This window comes from Thermobia domestica, chromosome 4 (genome assembly GCF_964235325.1).
Source record: "Thermobia domestica chromosome 4, izTheDome1.hap1.1, whole genome shotgun sequence".
In the NCBI taxonomy this organism is placed as follows: domain Eukaryota; kingdom Metazoa; phylum Arthropoda; class Insecta; order Zygentoma; family Lepismatidae; genus Thermobia; species Thermobia domestica.
The window spans coordinates 93,503,051-93,520,659 of NC_137457.1; positions in this window are offsets into that span (position 1 = coordinate 93,503,051).

The following is a 17,609-nucleotide window of genomic DNA, read 5'->3' on the forward strand; positions in this document are numbered from 1 at the left end:
TAATCAGTCCCTAGAAAACATCACGGAAACAGAAGAAGACACTATTTAATCTTATTAATGAAATGTACATCTCGGGAGAAATACCAAGAGACTTCGAGAAGAAGCATATTGGTAGCTATCACGAAGAGGAAAGGCGTAGGAAATGCGAAGAATATAGAACGTTAAGTTGGCTCTCCAGTGCATGAAAAATATAAAATTAAAAGAATGCGTTGTGCACAATTACACAAGGAAAGAAGACAAATTCGAACACGGCTATCGGAGGACCAGTTTGGACTCAGGAGGAAAGGGGAAATAGGAAGCAAAACTGAGTGTACGATTGATCATGGAGCAGAACATCAGAATGAACTCGGATTTGATCACGGTGCTGAAAGAGGGAAAGGCAGAAGGAAAACCAGGAAGACGAAGGCCAAGGATAGAATATCTATATGCAGTTACGAAGAAGACACATTATGAAAGTAAAAGTCAGCACTCCCAAGCGAGAGAAAAATTTTATAAATTCCATGTTGCCTACCAACCTATTTGTTGAGGTGAACAAGAACAAGTGTCTTAAAACTAAAATAGTAGCTGCAAGATAAAACTAAAATAGTATCGCACAACTCTTTTATTTTCAGAATATGATAACTGTCTTTTTCTAGGAAGTTGAATTAATCCATTCTCATAATCAACACAAAATTAAAAAAAATATAGCTTAATATAATTATGCTGAATGTGTAAACATAAAAGTTCTTTCCCCTATTGCCGTTGTAGAGTTTATATCTGTATATGCATACGTTCTCACCTTTTCTACTTCATCATTTTGTTTGATCATTTTCTTATGGCATTTCTTACACTAGTCTCTTCTTGCATTTCTCTTTTCTATAAAATATCATGGTTCCCATTCACAAGAAAAGTTGCACTTATTTCATTTATTATACATGTAACTGATTAGAAACTATTTCATCTTTATGATTAAAAATTATATATAAATAAATCTGTTGAAATCAGATTGCGCATTGGCGTATTCGATACGATTATTGAATATATTTTATAATAGATGTATAAGGGAAGAAAGATGATCAAATAATTATCCAGGAGTAAACTAATAAATGGCCAAAAACTGATGTTTATTTTGAGATTTTTTGTCTAATTTGGTTTCATTTGCCTAGGATCCGGCTGGGAATTTAGTGAGTGTCCAGCTGCTATCCGTCTGACTTCCATATTTTTAAACTACGATATTTAATGTGTTGAATGTTTGAATAATCATTGTCGAAAACAGGTGTGTCATCATAGTGTTTGGTCGTTTCCTACCTGGAACATAAGCTGACAACATAAACTCGAAACTGACAATGTCATTTAAAAAAACTGGTAGGATGAATCCAAATCAAATATAAATGATTCTGACACAAATGCATTAAATTTTCTGAAGAAGCTTATTACAATACTAGGAGTATATTCACACTAAGATGTATACGAAATTGTCTAATATTTAAGATCTGGAAACAATTGCACTAATAACGTATTAGTCCTTAATTATTATTGTAATGTTCAGGAAATAAGATAACACAAATTAAATTGATAGGTTTCTATATTGTAGTGATCTGAGCAGAGAGCAACATTTCACATTATTAATCACTATATGAACTCAGACTTTAGAACTATTTAAAATGTTGAAACGTATAGCAAATACGCTCACTTTATCCTTCATGAAGGGTAGCTAAATACATATTTGAATCGGTGAGATTAAGAAGGGAAAGATTCCACTTTTTTGTCAAAATGATTTGGAATAGCCATTTTGTTCCTTTATTTAAGACGCATATTTTTGCATGAAAAACGGAGAGATTCCTTTTATCATTATCACGTATGAGCACGTGAAAAATTTGACTGAGGTTAAGAAAGGAAACATTCCAGAAATATTTCCCTTCTTATTGTCAGCCAAATAAGAACATACTGGAGCGCCTAGGTATGTGAAGTTCCTATTGTTTTGCTATGGAACAGAATTTGTTCAAATTGAGGCTAGTTTTGGTTATTTCCTAGGAAAGGTCCGTGTTGTCACTGTTAGAGGCTTCCAATATGTTCTTATTTAGCTCCATGTTCTCAGCAGCGCTTAGTTCTTCTTCATTCCAGCAGAGCTCTCAGTTATTTTAGAATGCAACACGTGCTTTTCAGTTGCTTGCTTTTGAGATTGCGATTGTTTTTTAGATTTTATTTGTGATTGTTCTGTGCTATCATTTAATAAGTATTTCAAACAATGTCTGAAGCTTCGGAGTGTGAAGAAAGCCTATTAAAAAGAGAAGAGGATCTGGAAATATCACAGCAATGATGACAACAGCAAGACGAAAAAGGTAGGAGTTTGTGACTACAAGTGGCAGGTTAGTTAAAAAAAAGAAGACCGGACCCGACTGTGAATGCAAAAAAATGTGTACAGTTAGTTTGAATAATGGCCAAAAAGAAAAGATAATTCAATGTGTTTATGGTGGTAGACCAAAGAATGAACAGGACACTTATCTGATAGGTCTGATAGAACGACATGATGTTGAACGGCATCGGCCTAAAGATCCTGATTCTAAGAAATTTCCTTCACCGTTTAAATGTTTTGCTATGAAAGATTCTAACCGTGTAGAAGTTTGCCGGAAAGCTTTTATGAGCTTGCATGCTGTTTCCAATAAAGTGGTTTATCGGCTAACACAAATTTTAGCAAAAGGCGAGAAACCTACCGACAAGAGAGGAAAACACGATAACCATAAGAAATTTCCCAATGATGTTTTAATAGTGCTAAAGGAACACATCGAGTCTTACCCCAAAAAACCTCCCACTATTCTTCAAATCCTGTTACATATTTAGAGGCTGGGCTGACATGCACAAAGATGCATAAAATGCTTCTGGAAAAGCATCCAGAACTAAAAGACATAATAAAATATGAGTACTTTTTACAAGGAAAATTATGGGTACCGATTCGGTAGGCTGCAAGTTGACGTGTGTTCAAAGTGTGAAGACCTAAATACAAAAATATCATCATCGACATTCAATGACAACGCTAAACGGGTCGCTGTAGCTGAATTGATGGTTCATAAAAAAAAGAGCAAGTAAGTTTTACAAGAAAATGCAAGAAGTAACTTAACTATGCTCTAATTGAAATGACGTGCATGGAATCTGCTTTGATTTTATGCAAAATCTTCCTTTGCCGTGCATACCTGTTCAGGAAATGTTCTATTTAAGGAAGTTATGGCATTACGTGTTTTGTGTTCATAGTTTATTAAATGAAGAAGCTACTATGTACACCTATCATGAAGGAGTTGCAAAGAAAGGAGCAAACGAGGTGTGTTCTTTATTGTGTGGCTCTATAAACAACAGTGTTGATCCTCAAGTGAAAATTCTATACGTGTTCAGTGACTCATGTCCCGGGCAAAACCGCAATCACACTTTGGTGAGATGTTTCCTTGTTTCTTACTATTATTCGGCGATTTAATGAAGTACATGTATTTTTTCCCATTAGAGGACACAGTTTTCTCCCTGCGACTGGAACTTTGGTGTTATTAAGAGAGCCGTGAAACGCCACGATATGGTTTATTCCCCTGATCAATACAACGATATGATTAGCACTGCGAAAAGCAAGCAGCCTTTGTTTCAGGTGAAATCCGTTTCAAACGAACAAATTCTGAACTTCAAAGGATTGTGGCCGACATTTTTCAAATAGACTTGTGCTAGTGTTCGAACCAAACAGCCTTTTAAATCAGTACCTACAAACTCTTAACATTCACAGCAGCAAAAAGGGGATATGTTACAGCTCACACTTTTATAGACGGGCTACAAAGTGAAGTTCTAAAACTGTACAAAGGTGGTGAAGCAGACTCTCCTGTTGAAAAGGCATATAATTGAATCGTTCCCATAAAAAGGAAGAAACTCGACGATGTTGCCAAAGTGGTTCACTATGTGCCGGAAGAAGCCAGAGTATTTTACAATAAACTTTTAGAGTGGCCTACTAATGAGCATGAGAGTGAGGACAATGAGTAGTAATAGAAACAGTGTACAAAGGCACAAACTAATATCTCATGTATTTTATTTTTATAACATGTGTGAATAATGTTTAATTTTCATTATTTTTGTTGGTTTAACAATAAGGAACAGTTTTTAGCTGATAAATACGCTTTTCTTTACTTTTTTGGACATCTAAGTCTGTTGAGATTAAAAAGGGAATGATTCCACCGTTTTTAAACTCATATAATAACCATAATAAGAATGTAATAGTAAAACACTTTTGCGTATATGTTACTTAAGGTCATAAGAAGCAACTTTCCAATAGTAAGTTTCTTCCTGTGACTATTTGTTTGGTTACTTGTTTACTGGTACTATTTGTTTGGTTACTGTGACTATTTGTTTTGATTCTTCAAATTTATTATATCATGAATTTTTCTATATAGAAATACTCAATGCTCTTAGAGAATGGGTTAAAGAACTTAAAAGTTAGAACATGAAGTAGATAAAAGGATCGAAACCATTTTACATATTACAATCATAATTAAACGTTTACAACCATCCCTAGCATATACATGTTAATAGTTGCAGGAAATAACAAAATATACTTACGTCCGCAAGCTACATGTTGTAGAAAGAAAAAACATGATGTAAAATAAATGATATTTCATTTTTGAGTGTCTCAGTTAAATAAATTTCTATTTTCTTAAAAAAAAAGAGTTATATAAAATATTCGACATTTCGACTTTTAATAAAATTATTTCATAGACTGAAACATATTAAATTATTTTACTTGTAATACTAGTTATATTTTACTCATTTAACTATACTCACTTGTACACATCTATAAAAAGGGAACATATTTTAATCCAGCAGCTAGGAAAGTCTTTTTGGGAGTTTGAGAGCCAGAAGGTTAGGTTATTTTACCGAATTCTACTATCTTTAGAGCTTTAAAAGAAAATTTGTCACATGTTCTGAATCATGGTCATTACTGCGCAATGGTTGCCATCTTGAATATTCCTTTCGTAATCACAACATTTTTCTCAAATACGTCTAGCTCAAGCTGTAATTGTCGCAAAGTTGTCAGTTATACCTCGTTCGATTTGCAATAGTATAAGCTTTTAGGAGACGTTATTCACTTGTCAGTAATACACACAAGAGGGAAGTAAAGGAGGGAAATTTTCTGTAATGTGATAAATATATGCCGAAAGTTTTGTCTTGATTGGTTCAATAGGAGAGGAGTAATAAAATATTCTCTATTTTATGATTTTTGTCGCTCTAACAATCTTTGGATTTAATGAAAGTACTTTTGTCACATAGAAAGACCTCCAGCTCAGACGATAATTGCCACAGAGGTACAAATAATATTGCGTTTTATAATTTGTTTGATTAGAGTAATAAATGGTGTGGTGATACAGTTGACCTGCAAAAGACTGAATTAGATTATGAACAGTCACGGCCAAAGCAATGGGAAAAGTTTCTTCACGAATTAGTAGCCTCATTCTGTAAATCATCAAATACTCAACGTAAACGTGATACCTTATTTCAGATATCCTATTTCTTAATACACAATGGCTTATAAAACACCGTTACATGTCGCTAATGCTCAAGCAATACACCATTTAAGTAGATCCAAAACTCTCATCACCACGTTGAACCGTCAAGGGCTATGCTGCAGTTATGATGATGTACTACGTCAAGATCAAATGCTAGCAAACAGGACTATTATTAGGGCTAAAGGACACCGTGTTCCCATACTTCCATCAATAAAACCCAACATTCCTGTTCAAGGTGATACGAACAATTTCGACAGAGAAGAAGCTACACTTTCAGGAATGCATGGAACAAACGACACAGTACTTGTCTTGTTTCAAGACCATCATCTGAGTGATAAACTTAAGGTCTCGCTAGAAGAACCTGATAGTCGAGACAGATACCTGGGAACGTTTGGTATTGATGTCACTTCACGAACTCTCACTAAAACTATTGTAATACACAAAGCCAAAAACAAGGTGCAGTATCCTCAGTACTTTCGTTCCTAGCAATGACCTAATTACAACAAATGATTTAAAACAGCCCGGCAGAAATTTAGATCTCATGTGGTTTCTTTCAAGATTTCTTGAAAAATCCAACGTACCTCAATTAGACTTCCCTCAGGAGGTTGAAATTCCCTCTAGAAACGCTTTTGTGAGTGCACTGTCTGAACATCCCTCTCACAGGACCATTACGGGATATACTCCAATACTACCCCATCCTGCAACTCAGTATGACTCTATTTATACAACAATGTGTAATTTCCAAGATATCTTGCACCAATTAAATATCTAAGAGAGTTCACTGTGGTGCTTTCATGTATTGATATATACCTCAAGAGCAGTGGAGCTTTGGAAATTCTTGTTCAGACTGAAACCATGGGTCCACACACTGCTGAAAGCGCTTTAAAAGGAAACCACTATAGCAGCGGTTTTAGAACAATAGAAATGCTTTGTGAAGTAATGGAAACACTGGAGTGGAAGGCGTTCATGGAACAGATTAGCATAACTAAATACTCCGAATTGTACTCAATACTAAAACGCATACACTTATCAGTGTATGAAGAACAAAGTTTATCTAAAGAAACTAAATGGGCTATCGAAAACCTAAGTGCCATCAGAATGGACTTCGAGAAATTTAGAAAAAGAGCAGCACAAAAAAGTGAAAGGTTTGCTTATTGCGATCAGTTTGTCTCCACACTTGCTCTTCTTCTCCGAGACTTAATTCGTGCGGACAGAGAAAATAACTGAGACTTGCATGTGTGCAGTCTAAGAGAATGTTTGCCACTTTTCTTCTCATTTGACAGAACAAATTATGCACAGTGGTGTACTCTATATTACCACGATTGGTTAAAACTAGAAAAAGAACATCCTCTGATCTATAATGAGTTTAAGAACTGTCATTGCACAGTTCAACATAATAACAATATATTTAGCAACATTGCATTGGATCAAGCAGTAGAGCAACACTACAATAAGCCAGCCAAGAGATCTGAGGCATAATCGGAGTAACCAGACGAAAAAAAGGCGTGACAAAACACGATTTTATCAAACATGAGGAAGAAAATATAACATACTTTACCAGACGGTTTTGTGGCCTTAATGAATACGATGAATATGCTCTTCATCATGAGTATTCGAAATCTTTAACGATTCAAGAGCAATAAAATATTTCAGAGATGATAACTCTTGTGCTTGAGAGAGGAAATCCCTTTTCGAAAGTTGACAGTTGTAGAATTTTTAAAATTATAAGTGGAACAAAAATTGATCAAGTAATAGCTGAATACTTACTCTCTATACAAGGAAAAGGAGATACTAGCTACAAAAACTTCGTTCAAGAAAGGCTTATTGACAAATCCAAAGCTATCCTAGATCCCATATATAAACAATTTCCAAAGACAAAGAAACACATATCTACAACCGAGACGGCACTCCAAGAAACAAATAATGCTATTCGGTTCATAGAAATAGCATGTTCAAGAAATGTCGATATTGAGACAGTACTAAAATACGAGCTTACATCTACATCGTATTATCTAACAGATGATGGGTTCTTAAAGAAAGCAAATAAAGCACAGCTCAGCAAAGAACTTGAAACACACTTTTTAAATAAGAATGATGTAGTTAGTCATCTATCAACACAGGAAACGAGAGCATCAATGGTGATTGACTTTATGGTGTACGCGCGAAAAGTCTATGTGAAACGACTTATGTGTAAGACGTTTGGAGACTACTTTGACTATTTGTGGAAAATATTTTTAAAATTCTCCGAAGGTTGTTTGCTCACTGACATAGTTTTAGACTTGTATCAAGATAAAAGTATCAAAAACTGGGAGCGACTAAGGCGACAAAAAATGTTGATCCTATTGATGTGATTCCTAGTAAAACAAATGCACCCCTTGCTGTCAACATGGATACTTTTTGTCCTTCAAGCCAGAGCAAAGCACGTTTGCAACAACTCTTCATTGAATGGATTGTCGATCAAGGAAATTCTACAAAATCTTTTTATTTGGGAAGAGGTCACAAACATAACCCAAAGCTATGCCTGAAATTAACCAAAGGATCTATTAGTTTGGTACCAGATCTTTACTGTGAATATGAGGAAGCTGATAATAGAATCATGAAACACATCCAACACATGATAGAAACTGATTCCATTGAAAGAGTTATGATTGCCTCAGTAGATACAGATGTTATGATTTCTGCACTATATCATTTCAAAAAGAGTTATAAAAATGTGGCCTGAAAGAACTGTGGGTTGTCAAAAGACACACGAATATCTATGAGGTACATACCACTTCACAAAATGACGGAGAACATGGACGACACACTTTTATATGTTCTTCTTGCTGTTCACAGTTTAAGTGATTGCGTTACCACAAGTAAGGTTGGGACAAAACATATGGCAAAAAACAGCAATGACATCAGGAACCCTGTTGAACAATTTTGGGGTTGCTCCCTTTGATGAAGGAATGATACAAAATGCCGAGCTTTTTATCGCAAAAGTACTTGGTTCATCAAAAACGAACTGTAATATGGTACGATTTGAACAATACCACAAAACAAAAGCTATCAACCTTTCTCAACTATGTCCACCATAATCAACGATAGTCTTTCATATACAGCGTGCATATCTTCAGTGCTACTTATGGATGACTGTACTGGATGAAGCCCAACCACTGAGTCCACTAGAGTATGGTTACATAGAAGAAGCAGGATATCTTAAGTCAATAATAACGACTGGATATTTCAGACCTGAATTAGTCTCTCCTTGTATGTTCAAGACATGTGCAAAAGTTAATGTTTGTGTTTGCAGAGTGAAACAAATACCGTGTTGTCCATTCTGTAAATGTAAAGTGTAGAATATATGTGTAAATGTGTAAGTGTCACTTCATCAGACATTTGTGGACTGTTATGTAAGAATAATAATAAATTGCTGTTTGAAAATATCACTTGATATCAAATTTGGAACACATTTCTTAATTACGAAACATGAAATGTTACGATTTTTAAAAAAATCTATGTCTTCACTTGTGAATTAAATATTGGGTATTAATGTTTAGTGAATTTCTAGTAGTTCCACTTATATCTTTAAGTGTTTCCACATCATTAAAGGAAAATATTTCATGTGAATTTTATATTTATTTCCCTTGTCATAAGTAATAATGGCACAAATGTTAGATTAATCCACACCATTTATTACTCTAATCAAACAAATTATAAAAGGAAATATTATTTGTACCTCTGCGGCAATTACAGTCTGAGTTGGAGGTCTTTCTATGTGACAAAAGTACTTTCATTAAATCCAAAGATTGTTGGAGTGACCAAAATCATAATATACAAAATATTTTATTACTCCTCTGCTAGTGAACCAATCAAAACAAAACTTTCAACATATATTTATCACATTACAGGAAATGTATGTAATTTTTCTTTCTCGCCTAGAACCCATCGTTGCCATATAACAATAGCAAAAAATTGGTAAGAGGAAAAAAATTGAGTGAAATTTTTAAAACTTCCCTTTTTTAATTCCCTCTTGTGTGCATTACTGACAAGTGAATAACGTCACCTAAAATCCTAAACTATTGCAAATCGAACGAGGTATAGTTGATAACTTTGCAATAATTACAGCTTGAGCTAGATGTATTTAAGAAAAATGTAGTGAATGCGAAGGGAATATTCATGATGGCGGCCATTGCGCAATAATGACCATGATTCAGAACATGTGACCATTTTTTTAAACACTAAAGATAGTAGAACTCGGTAAAACAAACAAACCTTCTGGCTCTCAAACTCCCAACAGAACTCTCCTAGCTGCTAGACTAATATAAATGAAGTACGAAATAGATGAAATTCAAATTTGAAATTATTTCACATTGCCTAAACTTGTGTTGAGAACCTTTTATAGGGGAGCATTCCACATGGAAAATAGTTAGTTTGATACACTGTAAGATAACTTCAATAACAAAGGTCATATATTCCTTTTAGGGAAGACGGTAGAGGGAATATATTATCATACAAGAGGTACATAGAGTGATTATTTATCTATGATTAAATTACACTAGAAAATGATTTGCAAAGCCTCTTCATTTCTTATTCACTTCCTTTTCGTTTGTTGATATATTTCACAATAGTATCAAGCATATGCATTCTTTATCCAGTAAATATATCGCTCCTCGGCAGAAGCAAGTTTAGTATACTTTTTTCAGACTTTCTGATACATTTTTATACTTTAGTATACTTTCTTCTTGTGTCTGCCATTTTTTAAATTTGAGACATCCGAGTACCCCATTCTTTGCTCACGCAAAAGTGAATGGAATGATAAATGATCCATTCATTTAAGCACCGGTGATACTTCCCATACTCATCTCACAATCATGTTTTGATATCTAGCGAGATATTTCTAAAATTGTCAAGCATTGTGTTCTTTGTAGCAATCATCACGTTCCTCATTAACCGAATCTATTGTCCTAATAAATTGTTCTGTATTTACATTGTAAGTATTGACATACCAAACACAATTTCGTCATTAGTTTTCATTTCTTACTTTCACGTGAATCATGTTTAATTGTGGTATGTCATATCTCTTGCATATGAAAATCGCACGAGCCACAACATTCAGAATCGTATAAGACATGCTTACATATTTACTTAATCAAGTCCACCTTTGCCGTTCATGCCATTGCTGTGGGTGCATATAGAATATATAACTCATAATACTCACACAACATTCACACTACTTTGATTCAAAATAAGCATAATGCTAAAAAATATAGTAAAGTTTGCAGCGTTGACAACCGAACAGATAAATTTTATTACATTTACCTCTATATTATTTAATATTTTAACCAATTTAAGTTCATATTTGCTATCCCCAAAAGTGAAGATTATATTTTACAGATTATACTATTTTACAGATTATAAGACAGAAAGTAGGGTGGGACTATTTTCAGCCTTTTTTTTCGAAAATCAGTTCGGCTAAGCCGTTAAAGGGTGGCTTTCAGTGCACAAAGTTTAGAAGATTTTATACAGAATTTTCAGTCAACGCCTTCAACCTCTACATCTAAGTTTTGTGGGAAAAGTATGCAACACTCAGTACATGGTGTCATATTTCACGTTTTTTATTGTATAAAATGAATATATATTCTAGATTTTAAAAAAAATATATTCTATCTTAGGGACCGCTTGATTTGTACATAATTCATCTTCCTAAAGCCAATGTATATGCAGTTCTTCGTTTAAATTGGCCAAATTTCAAGTCTTAAGGGAAGAATGTTATGTACCTTTTTAAAAATATTTATGTATAAAATAGAATTATTTATTTAACATAAAAGTGAAAATGCTTATTTATTTAAAAATTTTTGTTTATTTATTTTTGATGTAATGCAATTAATTATCAAAATTCCTGATCATTTCTCGTTTGATGAAGATAACCCGAAACTCGCAACGAGAGGGTGACTGCAATTCCAGTTCCAACCTCCTTTCCTGTTTTATTTTCTGCCATGGGCTTTGGGTCCTAACTTAGTTGGTTTACTATTCTAGATGACATAGTATTTTTTAACCAAATGTTACCATTTCATTGCGAGAAAGCAAGGTACAGAACATGAATCCGTCGCGACATTCCGTTAGACAGACGAATTAAGAAGTTTGTGTCACCAAATCCACAATTCGCTATACTGCTTGGGTATGACACACAAACGCAGTTATTTCTTCTTCAGGCATTGAAGCTGAAATAGGAACATATAAGCAGCTTTAATGAACTCAATAGAAGTACTGCTGAATCACAAGACTGTAAACAGACAGTTTCTGATGCCATACGGAACATACTGGGAGTGGAAATAAATGAACTTGATCTCCGTGTAGTACATACATTTTGAAAGATTTCGACACGAGAAACCATATCATTATGTTTAAGTTTTACGCCACAACAAGAGGGAGCGTTATTAAAGCCATATTGATTAAAGCCATATTTTATAGATATCTGTTGTTCAAGTAAATGTACATGTTGTTCCGTAAAGGATGACCGCACTCTCTACTGCTGTTTTAAAGCAAGAAGTTTCTAAGTCCACCGTCAAACAGCTTCAGAGAAAAGTAAACAAGGTTTGTACCTCCAAGCCAGCATTTGCAATCGGGAAAAAATTGTGCACGTTTGTTTTTCTTAATTTAAATATAATAGACTTGCTACCAAATTTAGGAGAAAAACAAGAATAATTAAAGTACTTGATGATACGATATTTCTAAACCTTGTATTAATATTGCTTGTTTCTCATTTAATTTTCCATACAGAAAAGAACCATTAAGTGTGAAAAGGAACCTATCCATACGTACACGAATTCTGAAAAGTTAAGACATAGAACATAATTCTCGCCTACGTAGTAAAACCTCCACCCATCGTGCCTAATTTGCATGGGGATGGCGTTATGATTGACGCTGGGAGATCGCTACTACTCACCATCTAAAATGAGTAGGTTCGAAGTGGAAGCAGAGGAAAACCACACAAATTTAACTTTCATTTAAATAACTGTATTATTCAAAATATCAAGTGTGAATGTTTGTTAGTGTTGAGTGAGAATAACGCGTCAGATCACATATCGACTGCATCTAAGAATTCAGTCACGAATAATTCGTACATAGCTGAGATACACATACTTTGCTGATTGATGACTGCCTGGATTGGATGTTGATGTTCTATGATACAGGATCTCTCTTGCTGCAGATAGTCAGCGAACTGTAGAGTCCGACTATAACCCAACCATACTCCAAGTTAATGGTTGAAATAGAAATGATATATCTTCCTATATCTATTCCGCTGAATTGGACTTGCAGCTGACTACTCAACTGCGATGAGCTCTCAAGTGGTTCCCTCTAACGATCCTCCACTTCTGATCCAAATCCTCTCTAACCAGAGGTTTTTATTCTCCTTTCCAGACATTCTGGAATTCCCTTCGTTGATCTTTTGTTTATCTCAGCTATTGGTAAAACATTGGTTTCACCCGAATTACGTGATCAAATTCCCAGACCAGCAATTTTCTGCAAGTCTGACGGTTATGCCACAGTCAAAGTGTGTCACTGTTACGTACAGAGTTTCACATTGATGACATTTCATTATTTTTAAACATAACATTGCAAATCATAATAAACATGTAAACTGACGACTTAGGATCTTGCCATAACACAACAATTACATTTAACACATTTACAAATTATTGACGTACGTCAACAAATAAACAGAAGCACGTGTTTATACTACATAACAACATTGTATTACTATAATTTAGTATTTTGATACAACTTTTAATAACTGTGATTTTCTATCACCAAAATAATATGCCCAAAACCATATATCTCTACAATAATGTTAAAATGTGTATTTAATTACTAAAAGATAAATGGTATTACCTGAAATAACTGGTGATATAACCAAGCTAATTGCAAGATCAATTAAATTATTTATGATGAGATACAAAGCTTACAAGTTTTTCCTTAACAAATTCTGGAACAGAAATTTATCCCTGGTGATTTACATTTACATTAATAATAAATGTAAATCTTATCAGAAACGTAAATGCTATCCATTGTCAAAACGTATGAATATTTCACTCCTTTTGAATTCGCGCGAGAGATATAGAGGAACATAATCAATTTAGAATTTTGATTAAATAATACTAAAACTTGAATTTTTCTACATTCTCCCTTACGTGTAATGGTAAAGAACTTATAAATAGTAATGATATTGTAAAATAATTCACTCTATATTTAATTCAGTTTACTGTAATGACATAGTTCGCTTTGAAACAAATAACTTCATGCCCGAAAGAACTGATTACAGCACATTAAAAATGTTTCATATCACTAAAAATGGCACCAGAGCTAGTACAAGAAATAATTTTGGAATCCTGAAGTACTTGAATTTGATTTCATACCACAGCACTTTATTAAATATTCTATACATATATTCTGAAAAGAACAATATATTTTATATAAATATGTCATTAAAGAATTGTGGTATGAACTTGGTAAGAAACTAGAACTTGTCATATCCATATATATAGTGACGAGAGAAATATAGAAGATCTTAGACATATCTGTTTAATGAGTTATCAAGTTTTTTGGTCATTTTGTTGAAGATGACAACGTGTTATATATAACCTGCTGTATCAAAAAACTAGCATGGCAACTTAAAAATGCAATAAAATCATAAATAAACTTATTGGTTGTTACATCTATAAAATCAAATTACGTTTAAAAAAGGGGCTAGGAAATGTGATGTATACTGACCTTATGGAAGCGTTTCGTTTAGTAGACGAAGATGACGAATTTTGCATTCCCTACACAAGTGAAAAAAACTGTGCGTCTCATTTGCAAACTCTTAAGCAGGCTGATGTGTGCAACAACTATGTTTCATAAAGCTCCTTTTTTGGGACATCCCAAGGCCTATTCCGCTCTTGATTCTTTTAGTTACAAATCCTCCAGCGTTTTGCATTCATTATTTTAACGATATTATGTTTCGAATGATCGTAAAGTATCCTTCAAAATTAATTCCGTTCACAACTGTTGAAAAATGCAAATAAATTTATGCAGTAGCGAAGTTGAACTTTCATAAATTAAAAACTCATTCTTTCCCTTGTGAAGAACACAACATTAAACCTGAGTATTCTCTTGCAGGAACTATTTTAGAAACACCTTACCCAATTAAAGATCTAGGTCTTGTACTTGGTCTTCTTATAAACGTTTCCTTATCTAGTTTTTACTTTTTGTATAGAAACAAGTATAAATAATTAATAAAGAAATCTTTGATATATTATGCCAATAAAAATAATTTCACAGTAACGTGACCTGAATGAATCTCTACTTGTGGTCTTCTAGTTTGCAATTCGTAAATACGATTCCATTAAAGTCACCAAAAACCCTGAAGAACATGACTTGATTAAAATGATACAGTACAAATCCATGAAATTACTTATGAAAAATTGTCATATATATATAAATTATAGGTTAGTTTATGAAATAGAACCAAACTTACATGCAAACACTTTAAAACAACGGAAAATGTAAACAAACTTTTTGTTTCAACACATGTAGCAAAATGGTTAGATTTGGAGCCAGATATCCTTTCGAAGCTATACTTGCATGTCCCATCATACAAAACTAGTTAGGATATAGCAGTACAACACATTGCAAAAAGAGAAGAACAGATACACTCGGAGAAACAAGTCTTCCATATGGGGAACGACTTTTTCCTATAAGATATGCTATTAAGAAATAGCAAGTTCTGTTGTTGTTTGCAATAACTAAAAAAAACTGTACTTTTCTTTAAAGCAAAAATCTACGATCAAAATCTTAAAAGCATTTGCATGTAAAACATTTAAAAATTTGAAAATTTTAAAATTTGGAATCTTACAGCACCTACCACCATGTGTCGGTACTGTGCCATCAGTTGTTGCTCAGAATACTTATTAAATGAATGCAACAAATTGCGGATGAAACTGATGCACAACACGGTACTTAACTGTAAAATTATTGTTGATTTTAAATAAAATTCAAATGTTTCTATTTTGAAAAATGACTAGTTGTGGGAAAGATAAGAGAAAGAGAAAGGCTTTAACTAAGGAAAAGGAATGAGCACTAGCCTGAATTTCCAACAGAGCCGGCGTCGTCCTGGTCATCTGGAACGATGAATGTCTTTCTCTGGAAAAGCCTGGATAAACTGGAGTCAGTCAACATCTGAATATCTATCCTGTTGATCAGCAAGGGGAGTCACGTTTCTCTCTTGATAATGCGCCTTTAGGATGATGTTCTCCTACACATTCATTCCACTAGTCTCAACTTGATGTATCTGCGGTGTTAAACCAACAGAAAGGTATTCTTGAGTTGTACAGCTGGTTGTTCTCCAATGGTGCGATCCGCTTCTTTCGTCGATCCTGCACCTATTCTAACTGTGTGTCTAATACCCCTGTCGAACTGTCTCCCGTGGTGTTGTCCTGCTTAAAAGTGATGACTCAATGAAAGAAGAAGTATCAGGCTGTACGTATAGGTCTGTGAAAAATGAAGAATGAAGGTAGGCGTGTTTATTAACACTTTCGAAAGTGACAATTATCAAAAACATGTTTATTCAAACTGTCTGGCAATGTACAACATTAATAAAAGTTTTTTTTTCCATTGGATTTTAAAGAGTTCATAATTCTGTCGATAAATATAATTTAATAAAAAAAATGAATTTGGCAAAGTAAGTTAAAAGTTTACAGAATTACCACATGGTCACTTCACATTTAATACACAGCTACTTCTCAGTACAACACCTCATGAGAAAATGTTGCTCTTACGTAATAAAATATTTAAGAAATGTGTTGTATACACGACTCCAAAAGTGCATTACCGCCAGCAATTCTCTTTTTCCTGCAATAGCAGGCAAACCAAAAATCTCGGTGGTTGTGTTGGTTGAAAATTCGAAAGGCGTTGCACCAAACCTCAATTTTGTTGCAAATATAATAGTGTGGCAAACATCAAATAATAAAATAATATAAATTGCTAAGGCTTAACATTTTATTATCGTGAGGGCAATGGATGACATAAAAGTTACAAAATCATCTTACTTAAGCAGTTCAAACAAGGTGAATGCTAAGAAACAGACATAGAGGAAAGCAGTTTCTTTGCTTTTCTAAAAAGAAAATCTCGTAAAGAAAGAAAAGTTTACATAATGTAAAGGTTTAATATAAAATCCTAGCAGCACAAAAACAAACATCGACACAACAGGGAAAGAGAGACAAACACAAAATAAGGAACACCAGTTGCTTAGCTGACTAGCGGGCCTCTCATGCTAGATAAAGACCTAATTGGTATAATAATAATAATAATAATAATAATAATAATAATAATAATAATAATAATATTAATAATAATAATAATAATAAGAGTAATGTGTGCACCTTTTTTCAATAAGTGGCCCTAAACGCCAAAAGGGATGCAAATCTCTCTGAGAGAGGAACAAAATACTTTTTTTATGATACATTCTAGGAGAAAGTTCGAAGAATTGCTTTTGACAGATGTTTTGTTGTTTTTCAGGACAGAAAATTTTATCGGCTAAAAAATTACAGTATATAAGATTGCAAATTTGCAAGTGCGTTTATTTACAATGCAATTTGAAGTAATAAAGAAAGTGAAGACACGGGGCAAAAGAACTGTCAAGTCCAAAAAGTGAAAGTATAAAGGAGATAGCTTCACAAGGGTTTCTCTTCATCCGATTTTCTCCAAATTTGACACGTATATAATAGACCTAAAATAAATGCACACGTGTTTTTTTTTTTTGTTTCTTTCGTAGAACAGCATAAGGGAGGCAAAGGAATACTTTACAAAAGAGAGTCCTCTTGATTTAAAAGGACCAAATTAAAGAAACAAAACTCTGCCGATGCAAAGATGACGTCAAAGTATAAAGTACAATTCAGGGTTTCGTCGTTTTTAAGAGAAAACGTTTGCAGAAGCAATGCTCCTTCGAAATGAGAAAGGACCCCGCGCAATCATTATGGAATTTGGATTTCGGTGGAATTGCTTGAAAACGTGTTATGTTGGAAATATGAAATTCCTGAGAAATATCCTTAATGGGCACAACCTCAAATCATTGGCCGTTTG